At 40.1% G+C, this 12,982-nt stretch overlaps 1 pseudogene; it reads left to right on the forward strand.

Moving 5' to 3' along the window:
• Window positions 1–2,942: 2,942 nt before the first annotated feature.
• LOC148035329 (syntaxin-124 pseudogene) lies at window positions 2,943–4,653 on the forward strand (annotated as a pseudogene).
• Window positions 4,654–12,982: the final 8,329 nt, after the last annotated feature.

The raw sequence follows: 12,982 nt of genomic DNA on the forward strand, positions 1-12,982 counted from the left end.
GGATATGTAGATAGTAGGAAGTCCACTTCTGGCTATACGTTCACTTATGCTGGAGGGACTGTTTCTTGGATGTCCAGGGTGCAGAAGTGTACGGCTTTGTCTACCACTGAGGCCAAGTATGTTGCAACCACTGAGGCTTGCAAGGAGGCTATCTGGCTAGGCCGTCTTATTTCTGACCTTGGGATTGATGCTGTTCCTATACTGCATTCGGATTCTATGAGTGCCATTTAGTTGGCTAAGAATCCGGTCTTCCATGCGAAGACGAAACATATTGAGGTGAGATATTACTTTATTCGGGGTGTCGTGGAAGACAGGTTTGTTGACCTTGTCAAGATCTCCACTGACATCAATCCTACAGATCTGCTCACGAAAAGCCTCACTACTGAGTGCTTTGCCTTCCTTAGGAGATTGATGGGCGTTGGATGAGATGTTGCCTTTCCTCATCCCTTGTACCTATGTACATTTGTACTGTCTTTTCTTTTCTTTTCTCTCTCACTGGGGCAGATTTGCCTTGTTGGGGTAAAGGCGCCTCCGTCGTGCCACCCCGTGTATTACTACACTGACAGTACCCACCATTGCACATTGCAGGTGGCGGGCGCTCGTCACCGTCACACTTATTCTTTATTCTTTCAGTGACTAGTGAATAAAGGAAGGCCCGGTCACACATTGTGACTGTTGGAGTTCCCATTTGTCTCTCTCTCTCTCTTTTCTTGCTCTTGCTCTTCGCCATAGCTCGTGCATGGTCTTTCGATCCTCTCATCCCTTTCATCTAGTTCTTCCCCATGGGCTTCACCATGTTGTTGGTGCACAAGAAGGATGGGTCCATGTGTATTTGTCTCGGGGGGTTCACTATATATATATTCTCTATATAACGTGCGTTCGTGGCTTATTTATAAATATCCTAATTTGTGAATTTTTCTAGAATAAAACATAACCCTTTTCTATTCAACGTGTAAGTAACCCCTTTATATGACACCCTTCTATATGTAAAAAAATGTATCAAAATGGTGTTTTAAAAACCCCTTATTTTGAACTCACGTTATATATACATATATTCATGAGTGCCCCCCCCCCCCTTGAGGTATTTGTTCTAAATTCTCAATAATGGATAAGTATATGCTTTCTCATGTTGATGAGTTGTTTAATCAACTTAAAGAAGCACGATGCTTCAATAAGATTAACTTGAGGTCATGGTACCATCAAGTTTGAATACACATAGAGGATGTAGTCATAACAACCTTTTGATATGCTTCAACCGTTATGAGTTTTTGGTTATCCCCTTTGGCCTAACTAATGCTTCTACAACATTCATGATACTTATGGATAATAACTTATGTCCATATATAGAAAATCTATTGATGTTTTCTTAGATGATATCCTTTATTTATAATTGTTTTGAAGACCAACTTTGAGAACAACTTCACATAGTCTTTGAGTTGCTCAAGAAGTATAAACTATATTTGAAGAAGAGTAAATGCAATTTTTCCAAGATGAAAGTTTACAATCTTGGCCATATGATATGATATCTAAAGAAGGTATTAGGTTGGATCCAAACAAAGTCTAGACTATCTTACAATTATCTTATCCTACAAATCCATAGGTCTACCTAAACATATTATTGTGGTGCTAAAACATGCTATTCTCTTGAGTAGTTAGGAGGTTATGAGAGCTTTCCTAACTTCTATGTTTGCTGGAGGCTATGTCAAACAAGTGTGAAGGCAAGGCACACATGTGGGCATGACACATTGTCCACTCGTATGTCACTTGTGGTCTTGAAAAATCTTGAAGGACAATGCATAGAAGATGTGAGTGCTTGATATTGACCAATGGTGGATACCATGTGAGTAGTTCCAACTAGGTCTCTAATGTTGGTCCAATGTGCCCAACATGCTAAGCACTAAGAATCCTGTAAGGGGGTATTAAGTTTACAATCCACACTTCTAGAAAACTACTGTCTTGTGACGAGACTTGATTCGATTCTTATCTAGCATGGAGGTCTTTGGGGACAGATCAAAGTTTCACCATCTTTATAAGGTTTTGAGGTTCTAGATGCAATTGATTTGATTATGGAAACATGAGTAATCCTTGAAGTCTAAGAGGGATATTTGAATTTTCTAACTTGGTATTAGGGTGGCTAGCAAAGCTTTTCCCTACTTATTGGATAAGAGAGGACAAAGGGGCACATTAGTTATCGCCAAGGTTCCATCACTTTTGGTGTGAGCTTTTGTTAGACCACACTGGAAGAGAGCCAGTGTTAATATCTTTCTCTTTGCTTACCATACTTACATGGACATGCACTAAATGTTTCAATGCTTGAGAGATGAACATTCTCCTTATGATGGCCATACATCAGCAAGTAAAGGCTACCTTAGAACTAAACCACATGATGGTCTTGGTAACTATATGGGGTTGACTCACATATCCAGATGGTTAGTGGTTCACACTCAAAAGAACAATTGCACTAAGATTAGACACGTGGATGATTTTGACAAGTTGGAAGGAGGTGGGGGCCATCACGAGAATCGTTGTGTCAGCCAAGTCAATTGGTGATAAGAAGTTAGGTTGCGTAGGATGTAATTGTAGACTCTACAAGAGTACCTTGGGTTCTAGGAGAGTCATGAGAGTACCTTGGCTTCTAAGAGACACTCTAATGAGCGACACAACAAGCTTTGTGCTTTTCAAGAGTTGAAGTTTGGCTTGTGATTGTTTGAAGCGATCAAGGTTGAGATATGGATGGGCTGGAGATTGTTTGAGGGTACGTAGGAGCGGAAGAGAACTTCTGAGTCCTCATCCGTGGGTATTTCCAAACTCTAGAGCGAGCGTGTCTCTCTCTCTCTATCCGACTCTAGGTCTCATGGAGAACATGCGTTCCATGAGATACTCTAAAGCCTCTAAGGGTCAAGCGTTAAAAATCTCCGTATCGAGTCGAACGTGGGAGTGTAGCAAGAGAGTTGGGTGGACGGGGTCGCACACGCTGCGTGTACTTTCATTTCGTCTCTTTGGATTGCTCTCAACACGCTATAAGACTCTCTCTCTCTCTCTCTCTCTCTCTCTCTCTCTCTCTCTCTCTCTTCACCCTTGCTTGCAGCGATACTAGAACACGCCATTGCCAAACGCAGCATCCACCTCGTTCTTCCGCCATAGCCATTCGTCATTCGTCATTCGCGCTCCCATTCTCTACCTTATCCATTGTCCTTCTAGCTTCTGTCTCCTTCTTGATTCTCCTCCACTGAATCCGTTTCTGCTTCTTCATCTTCTCCGTCTCATATCTCATCTGATCCTTCCTTTTCCTTGCGTTCTGAGTGTCTTCTGCCGCCATGAACGACCTCCTGTCCAAGACCTTCTCCAGCCTTGGGGCCAAGAGCTACGTCGACCTCCGGCGAGACAACCAAGACCTGGAAGCAGGCAGGGCGGATCCGTTCGCGGGCGGCGAGACGGAGATGGTAAGCTTCGACCACGAGACGAACCTGCTGGAGTTCTTCGACAAGGTGAAGGCGATAAAGGACGAGATGGAGAAGGTAAAGAGGCTTCTGACGCAGCTGCAGATGGCGAACGAAGAGAGCAAGACGGTAACGAAGGCGCAGGCGATGAAGGCGCTGCGGGACAGGATGGACAAGGATGTGGAGGAGGTCCTGCGACAGGCCAAGCGCATCAAGGCGAGCCTGGAGGAGCTCGACAGGGCAAACATGGCGAACCGTAAGATACCTGGTTGCGAGGCCGGATCATCCACAGATCGCACCAGGATGTCCATCACAAACGGCCTCCGTCGCACCTCGAAGGACATCATGGACGATTTCCAGACCCTCCGCGAGAAGATGATGTCTCAGTATAAGGACACCATCGCAAGACGGTATTTCACAGTCACAGGCAAAGAGGCCGACGATGCCACCGTTGAGCGCATGATCGACACCGGTGAGAGCGAGACCTTCTTGCAGAAGGCCATCCAGGAGCAAGGGAAGGGGCAAATCATTGAGACGATCAAGGAGATCCAAGAGAGGCACGAGACCGTGAAGGAGATTGAGAAGAATCTGATGGAGCTGCATCAGATCTTCCTGGACATGGCGGTCCTGGTCGAGGCGCAAGGTGAGCAGCTGAACAATATCGAGGCCGCGGTGCAGAACGCCTCATCCTTCATCGACAGAGGCACCAAGAAACTCGAGGGCGCGAAGCAGTTGCAGAGAAGCACAAGGAAATGGACCTGTTATGCCATCATCATCATCCTGATCATCATCTTGGTTGTGGTTGTACCGATTTTAGTGAAATTCTTACCCTCCAGCAGTAGTAGCAGCTCTTCATCTACCCCCTCTACTTCCACCCCCACAGCTTCCAGCCCTTCCAGTGGTTAGGGGCCATTAATGTCAAGTGCAGGCTTTACCTATTGGGGCAATAAGTCAACTACAGCCGCCACTGGTACATTTGTACAGCTACTGAATGAGCATGCCAGTGTCCTTGAATTCATGGATCTCGAGCTTGCGTTGGCAGATCCATGATATGTAGCCAAAAGGAGTTTCTACTAGTAAGCCAACATTGAGACACTGCATTTTCCTTGCTGCTTATGGTTCGTAAGTAGTATTGTGGTGTTAGTGTGTATTCTTTCATTCAATCTTGGCTTCACTTGTCGATGGTCTTTCTAAGTGTGCGACTTTCTTTAAACCTGCAGTCATGTTTCTTTTTGTATTGTTGTCTGAAATGCAGACAAGTTGTAGCCCAAAATTGGAAGCTTTTCAATGTGCTTCCACATGATTTTAGTTTTACTTTCTTATTAGTTCTTAGGCAGGGAACTTTAGAAGGAACTAGCCTTGCATAGTTAGCCGGTCTTTGATATCGGTTTTGGAATTTTGCATAGTTATTGCTATCAAGTGAATAATTGAAATGTATAGATATGGGAAAAGGGCTGAGGGATGTACTTGAATTTAGTGAACCAAAATTACCTAGCAAAATGACTAGGGAAAAATTAGCTCTCTATGGATGTGTATTGTGCAAAGTTGCAAAGCTCTACAAATTTGTATGGTGGAGAGCTGGTATCATTCTCCCCGGAGCTTATAAAGATGGGGATGTGTTATCTCCAATTCACGAGAGTTCACGTCTTCTTGGCATGTGCGTCAACATCCAAGTACTTTCTCACAAACCTAGTTCATGCTGATACTTGTTCCTTTGTGATTACTTATAGCTCCTTTCCCCTCTCCTTGTGCTCCAAAGCAATGAGCTCTAGTGATTTCAATGTTCCTTGCTTATTTTTTATGTATAACATGCTTAGAAGAGTGAACATGCACAAGCACTTAGATCACTCAACAAAATTAGTAGAAGCAAAAATTAACTTTCATGAACATTAGCACATTGCTCTTTAAGATGTTCACAAATAGGGTTATATCCTCCCCTATTTAGCATGGTGAATGTTTTCCTAATCCATATAACTTATATCTAAGTTGTAGCTCACAAAGCTAGTTTGAACTGTGGAAGGAGACACTAAGCATCTCACAACTATGCACCGCACGAGCCTCATTGTTACCCTAGCCAATAATCCATGCCCTTGTAGCTCACTCCCAAGCATTGCCCTAATGCTCAAAGCTAACCACATCAAAGTCCATGTAGTTGGGCTTGTCACTATCTTATCATCTTATAAGATTCACATCCCTAATGCACAACTCAATAGACGATGAGAGGATCAAAGAAAGGTAGAAGATGTTGTCAAATCTTAATTAGGAAATTGATAGAGATTCTTACAAGTATTAGCTTTGAGAGCTTGTACCAATGCTTCAAAGCCATGAGTCACCAATTATCCTATCCAAGACATCTCTTCACACTAGACCTTGATTTACTTCAAAATGGTCTTTACTACATGATAAAGCTGTTCAAAAGATCTCACACACACTAGTATGCTAGTAGGTTTGCTTTGGTTGCTCCTAGTGACTCCACAGGAAACGAAAGATGTGATTGTTGATTTGTACTAGTATGCTCGACTCAATGGTCCTGCACATCTCTAGCTATTGCCATCAATCTTGCTTTGTGCAGTGTTAATCAATGTGCAACATACTCAGCCTTTTAGTTTGACAATTTTGTTTCACTTGTCAACTTAGATTAGGTCAATCTTGAGATAATTAAAATTGTTAAGATTTAAAATTGCATGATATTAATTTTTTCAAAACCATCCTTTAGGAAAATAAAATTTCAGCCCAAAATCATGAAGACAACCTATTGTTACGTTCATTTTAAGGCACGACTTGCCATGTAACTTGGGTACACCAATCCCATTGCTGATGTGGTGTATGAGCACATGTATGTGGGCCATCTTGCCCTGTCATTAGCCTCCATTAGTCCCATCATTTGCTTTTGGCATTCGAGCATATCTATGTGGGCATTGTTGAGGTATAGTAAATTCTCTTGTCTCAAGCTTTTATGTGCTCTATATTCTCCATCACATAAGATTGTTGGGTCCTTAGACCCTCCCCAAGATTTGAGAGGGGGTATTAGAATCTTTTGGATACATTTTTGTTTTTGATGATGCTAGCATTTCAGTGCATTTAGATTGTTCACATTGGTAGACCATGAGTGAGTTTCAATGCATTTCACTTTTAGTTAGTTCATGGTTGCATTCACATTGAAGCATGATGATGGCAACATTTATGACCAATTGACCAATATTAAATGTTGTTGACTAGGCTCTCTCAAGGGCTGGTTAGCCCATTTTTTAACTAGCTATAGAGCCAATCCACTATTGCCAATCACATTCTTGTGTATAACCATCCACGCTCGTTTTAGCCTCTGACTTCTCTATCATTAGCCTAATGTGATATACTCATTGATGCCTTTGGGCTATGTGCAAGAATTGATCAGTTTGTTGTGTATTCAATTTTCATTTTGAGATTAGTATACTCTATTTCTTCTCTTCTTTATGTCCATTTCGGTCTCTCTCTTCCTTTCTCTCTTCATGTTTGGTTCTCTCTTTCATTGCACAATCTCACAAGGGCCATACGAGATTATGGGATCTTCTATGAGGCTAATTTGATGGTGTATTTGTTTGATTTTTTGCTTCAAGAGCCTTGGTGAAAGTATTGACAACTTGCTATACTCATATGTGAGATCAATGTCACCTATCGAGACCGCTATCTAATGAAGTGATAATGAACCTCAATGCATGTTTCATACATGTATGAAACATTGGTTCCTTGCAAGCTATATGGTACTTATGTTGTCATAGTAAATGGTAACTCCCCTGTCTATGTGTATTCTAAAAACATCACATAGCTTTCATACCTAGAAACTACCTCACATGTTACCATAGTTGTACTCATATACTGTATCTTTGTACTAGATAATGAAATAGTGGGATGTTTTGTGTAACTTGAAGTCACAATCCACTCCCAAAATAAAACACATAACCATGGTTAGACTTCCTAATTAGACACTACATGTCACGTTGAACAGGAGTTGACACTCATGTACCTAGATCATCATTATCACATTATATCACTATTGTGGTTGGCACTTGCATCAATGTGTGCTTCTAGTGATACTTTACAAATGGACATCGAATAGTTCACCTACCAAGTTATGGCATATTTATCTAGTCAGCTCACCAGTTAGCTTATTCACCTGTACATTATTGTGTGTGTTGTATTTTTCTAGTTTTTTAATAGATTGTTATTGTAAAAGGACAAGAAAATGATTTTTGACATTCTATCTTGTGTGCATTTTCTATGTGTATTGCTTGTGTCTTCTTGCAAGAACTTAAGCTCTCTCTCTCTCTCTCTCTCTCTCTCTCTCTCTCTCTCTCTCTCTCTCTCTCTCTCTCTCTCATTTTTTGTATCTAGTGGCTATTACCATTGTACATAGTTTTGTCTCATAGCTTATATATATATCTGTGTGTGTGTGTGTGTGTGTAAAATATATGTATATGTATATGTGTGTGTGTGTGTGTGTGTGTTCTTAGATAGCACCCTTGAGGGACATGGACTCTTCTTCCTTGGGGTGTCATAATCTTGTGCTCTTGCAAATGAAGGTCATGGGACATCTAGCAGTTTTCTTGGTGGATGGTGGTCAATTTGAGAGTCTAATCCAAGACATGTTTGTTTAGAAATAATACCTCCACATGGTACTCACTAGCGTGGCAAAACCCATCGATCAATCTTTTTGGCCTTGGATGAAGATCAAAGCTTAGAAATACCACAAATGGAAGATGTGGCTATATAGATAGAAGATTTTGAGGTTCAAGATATTTTGGAGGTGTCTGATCTTCTCAATATGAATGTGATTTTAGGGCAACGATGACTTTATGGCCACATGGACTTGGTGGATCATCACTTACACTTTGTTGTCATTCGAGGTGAGACTTAGCATGTGGTAGAGTTCTTCTATTCACCCTCAATAACTCGAGCTTAGTGAATCACAATTATTTCTCATCTCAAGGAAAAGTGGTAATTTACAAGGGCAATGATGCTCTCATAATCTCTGTATTGGAGCTTGACAAGGAATCTTCTTTGTCTTGTCAATAAGGAGACGTGGATAGGAAAGGCTTTGTACAATTACAAGAGTTTGTTGGATGAGTTATCTCAAGATTTTCCTCCATCATGATCGAAGGATTTCAAGATCAAGAGTTCCAAAAGTGAAACCTCCCTCTAGGGCACTCCACCAGATGAGCTAGGAGTTGGAGGAGCTCGAGGCATAGATTGAAAAACTTTTGAAGCAAGGATTGATTTGGGGAAGCTCTAGCCCTCTGGTGCTATGGTCTTGTTGGTAAAAAATAAGGATGTGAGCTCATGCTTGTATATGGATTATAGGAAAGTCAATAAGTTTAATATAAAAACAAGTTTCCCTTGCTACCTTGCTACAATGAGTTATTGAATCAGTTACTAAGTTTAGTGATTTTCAACTATACCAAGCTGGATTTAAAGTCCCATTATCACCAGATTTGGATTGCTCTTGGAAGATATTCCAAAGATGACATTTTGAGTTCCATTTGCATTGTTCGAATTTTTCATATTTCCTTTTTAGCCATCTATTGCACTTATGTTTCTACACTAATGGCTTGAATGTTGTAGCCTCTTCTTGGGAAGTGTGTTTCTATTTTCCTTAGTGATATCTTGGGCTAGAGTAAGTCTCAAGAGGAGCATTATTATCACTTGTGCAAAGGTTCCATAGTTGTTGTAGGAGAATCAACTTTTCTTGAACCAGATGTATGAATCCTACACGATGTCAGTCTCCTAATTAGGGCACTTCCTTTCAATAGAAGTGATTTCTATCAATCCTGGGAAGGTCAAATTAATCATGGAGTGCCCTTTTCTAAATATGCATATGTTTCTAGGATTGGTAGTGGTATATCATAGGTTCCTAGAGCATTATGTATAGGTGACATTGCCTCTTACAAACGCCCCAAGGTAGTAGTTCTAGTGGATGTGGACATAGGAGATGGACCAATCTTTCAAAGAGTTCAAGGCTATCTACTCTTCATTAACATCGTTCGATCTCAATGAGCCTTTTGTGGTGATTTGTGATGCTAGCAAACATGGTCTAAGAGTGGGATTATAGTAGCATAGCCATCCAATGGCTTATGAAAGTTGGAAAATCAATGTAGCTAAGTCAAATTAATTCACTTATGTGAAGAACTCTTGAAAATTGTATGTGCCTTTGAAAATTCAAGTCATTATTGAAAAGGGAGGATTTTCATATCAAATTTGATCAACAAGCTTTGTGTTACCTTTTCAATTAGTCACAGCAAGTTATGAATTCTTAACAAATCCATTTGTAGCAATTCTTGTCTCAATTCAGTTTCAAGATTGAGTATGTGCCTAGGAAGGAAATTGGAGTATTGGATGCATTGATTCAACGATCACATATGATGATAGTGATTACTTTGATTTCTTCGCTTCAATGAAGGAGCTCTATGAGACTACTCTAGTTTTGGTTCCAAAGATGGAAAAACAAAGAAAGATATTTGTCCAAATTATGTGATAAAGTATGGGTGGATGTATCTTTGTGACAGACTTTGTATTGCTACTATAGGATGTTAAAAGAGTATAGTTCTATATTAGGTGCACCATACACCTACTACAAAGCATCATGGTGAAGGTCCCACTCTTGAGAAGCTATCACAACATTTATTTTGCCCACAAATGAAGTAAGACATTCACTTGTATATTAGGGGATACTAGGCATGTATCAAACCTTAGGATTGGACAATCTAAAGGCTAGTGAAGAGACTACAACTATTTCCTATTCCAGATCTACCTTGGGAGGATATTTCAATGGATAGAGCAAGCGGTTCCTTAATGATGCCATATTTACAATGGTAGATGAGTTCAATAAGAAATTAAGGTTAGTTCTATGCAAATCTAGCATTAATACAATGTGAAAATATACAAGAGGAGAGAGAGGTGAAGAAACCAAGAGCAGACACACAAAATAAAAGGAAATTTGAGCACATAGAGAGATAGGGCTGAAATCTTCTTCTTCTTATTTCTTCTTCTTCCATACAAAAAAGCTAAGTCTACAACATGATGAAAGACTAATATGAAAGTATCACGATGTATGCATATGTGGTCACTAAGTGTGAATCCATTAAGGAAAGAAGAGGTAGCACAATGAATGTGCCATAACCAAGGATGGACTATGTGGGTATAGTCTAGTTCTAGAGTCACTAGCATATCATTATGTCGGTCACCTAACATGCCAATGAATAACACCCTGCCACATCACCAAGACGTGTAGTGGATGCTACCTCATTCAGAGCTCGATATCTCAACACTCCACCTCAAACTCAGTATGAGCTCGTGAACTCCAACCATAGCCTTGAAGTGTTGAAGTTTCTCAACTTCCAAGGCATTGGTGAAAATGTCAGCAACTTGATCCTCTATACTGACGTAAACCAAGTCAATATCACTTGCCAAAATCCACTCCTAAATGAAATAGTAATGGACCTCAATGTGTTTGGTGTGCGCATGATACACTCGGTTCCTAGCCAATTAAATGCTACTAAGGTTATCATAGTAGATGATAACCTTCTTATCCAGCTACATCCCCAAATCACCAAGTACCTTACATAACCAAGTTACCTCACATGCTATAATTGTTGCGCCTCTGTACTCTGCATGTGTACTAAACAAGGCAGCTGTCAGCTATTTCTTGGTGCTCCAACTAACAGTAGCACTACCAAAGGAAAACATAAAACCACTAGTAGATCTCATGTCTGAAATACCACTAGCCCAATCTGCATTTCTGTACTCATGCAAGTCCAATGGTACACCCGAACCATAAAATAAGGCATAATTCAATGTGGATTTAATATAGCACAATGTGCATCACACTACACCTCAATGTGGCTTTCATGGAAGGTGTATAAACTAACTCTCCAAACCAACTGTGTAGTTTAGGTCTCGCCAAGTAATTGTCATATATATATAAGGCTACCCATGATCTTTGGATACATAGTGACATTGCCAATCAAGTCATCCTCATGAGCATTATGCTTAGCATTAACATCGAAATGTACAAAAATAGGCTTGCAATCAACCATACCATGCTCACCATGTCCAACACATACCATCTCTGTGACAACCATATACCCTTTGGAGTCTTGATTATCTCTATCGAGAAAATAGGGCAACTCTCTCAAATCCATCATCTTAAATTCAATCTTGAGGAGACCCTTCACATAGTCAATCTTTGTCTCACTACCATCCACAATGATAAAATCATCCACATATATAGTAATGATCACAACACATGCATTACTCTCACATACATAGAGTGAGTGATTAGCCTATGCTCTATGAAATCCAATGCTAACAAGGTATTGCACAACCCTATCATGCCATGACCTGGGCACTTTATTTAGTCTATATAAGGCCTTACGAAGCTTTAATACATAATGTAGATGACTCTCATCCACATAATACAAGGTGGCTACTCCACATAAACTTCCTCTTGCAAGTCCCCTTACAAGAAGGCATTGTTAACATCCCTTCGATGTATGATCCAATCTTTTGATGTAGCCTCTACTATGACAGTCCTTATACTAGCCATTTTAGCCATTGGACCACCAAAAATCTTCTCATAATCAATACCATGAGTTTGTGCATACCCTTTCGTAACAAGTTGTGCCTTAAAGTGCTTACTAGATCCATATTGACCTTGTAAACCCATTTTACAAACAATAGCTTTCTTGCTTTTTTAGATAAAGGTACCAACTCTCATGTGTCATTATTCTTAAGCGTAGCCATTTCTTCATCCATAGCATGATCCCGATACTCATTACCCACTATATCCTCAAAACAAGTGGATTCCACATCTTGCACAACCTTAGCTATGTATATGCATAGTGATGACCTACATAACTATCATATGTCAATTGTTGCATTGGCTTTCTTATCCTACTTGACCTGTATGGGCCTAGATCACTACTAGGTGCGTTAGTGTCCTTTTGTGCCTTCCACACAATAGGTGTTTTCATAGATAGAATCCCAAACTCCTTATTCAAAATCTACTTTGACCCACCTAAATTAACATCAACACGAGAGAAACTTGATGATTCATTCATCATAGTAGGTGAGTCCCCAACTTTCTCTTTATCTTTTCTTGACACATGTAATGTACTTGGTGGAGTAACCTAATCTACCACTCCAAGGTTTATCAATAGAACCATGACTAAGAGACTCTTGTGGTCCACTCAATGTCTATCACTATTGACATATCTCCATGCTCTCATGCTCATTAGTCCCAAGTTCATTTTTCACATTACTATACTAGCTACTCATTTCATAAAAAATAACATTCCTAATAACTCTTAGCTTACACATAATAAGGCTATATCATCTATATCTCTTCTGCTCAAGATAATATCCCACAAATACACATTTTCTACTTTGGGATCCAATTTATTGCACAACTTATAAGGAATATGCACATAAGGAATACATTCAAATACTTTTGAATGGGACAAATTTAGATTTTTACCTATAAATTTCTCTTCAGGTGTCATACCATGTAT

The sequence above is a fragment of the Lygodium microphyllum genome, chromosome 6 (genome assembly GCF_053477565.2).
Source record: "Lygodium microphyllum isolate KBCC chromosome 6, Lygodium_microphyllum_v1.1.10, whole genome shotgun sequence".
Taxonomy (NCBI): Eukaryota; Viridiplantae; Streptophyta; class Polypodiopsida; order Schizaeales; family Lygodiaceae; genus Lygodium; species Lygodium microphyllum.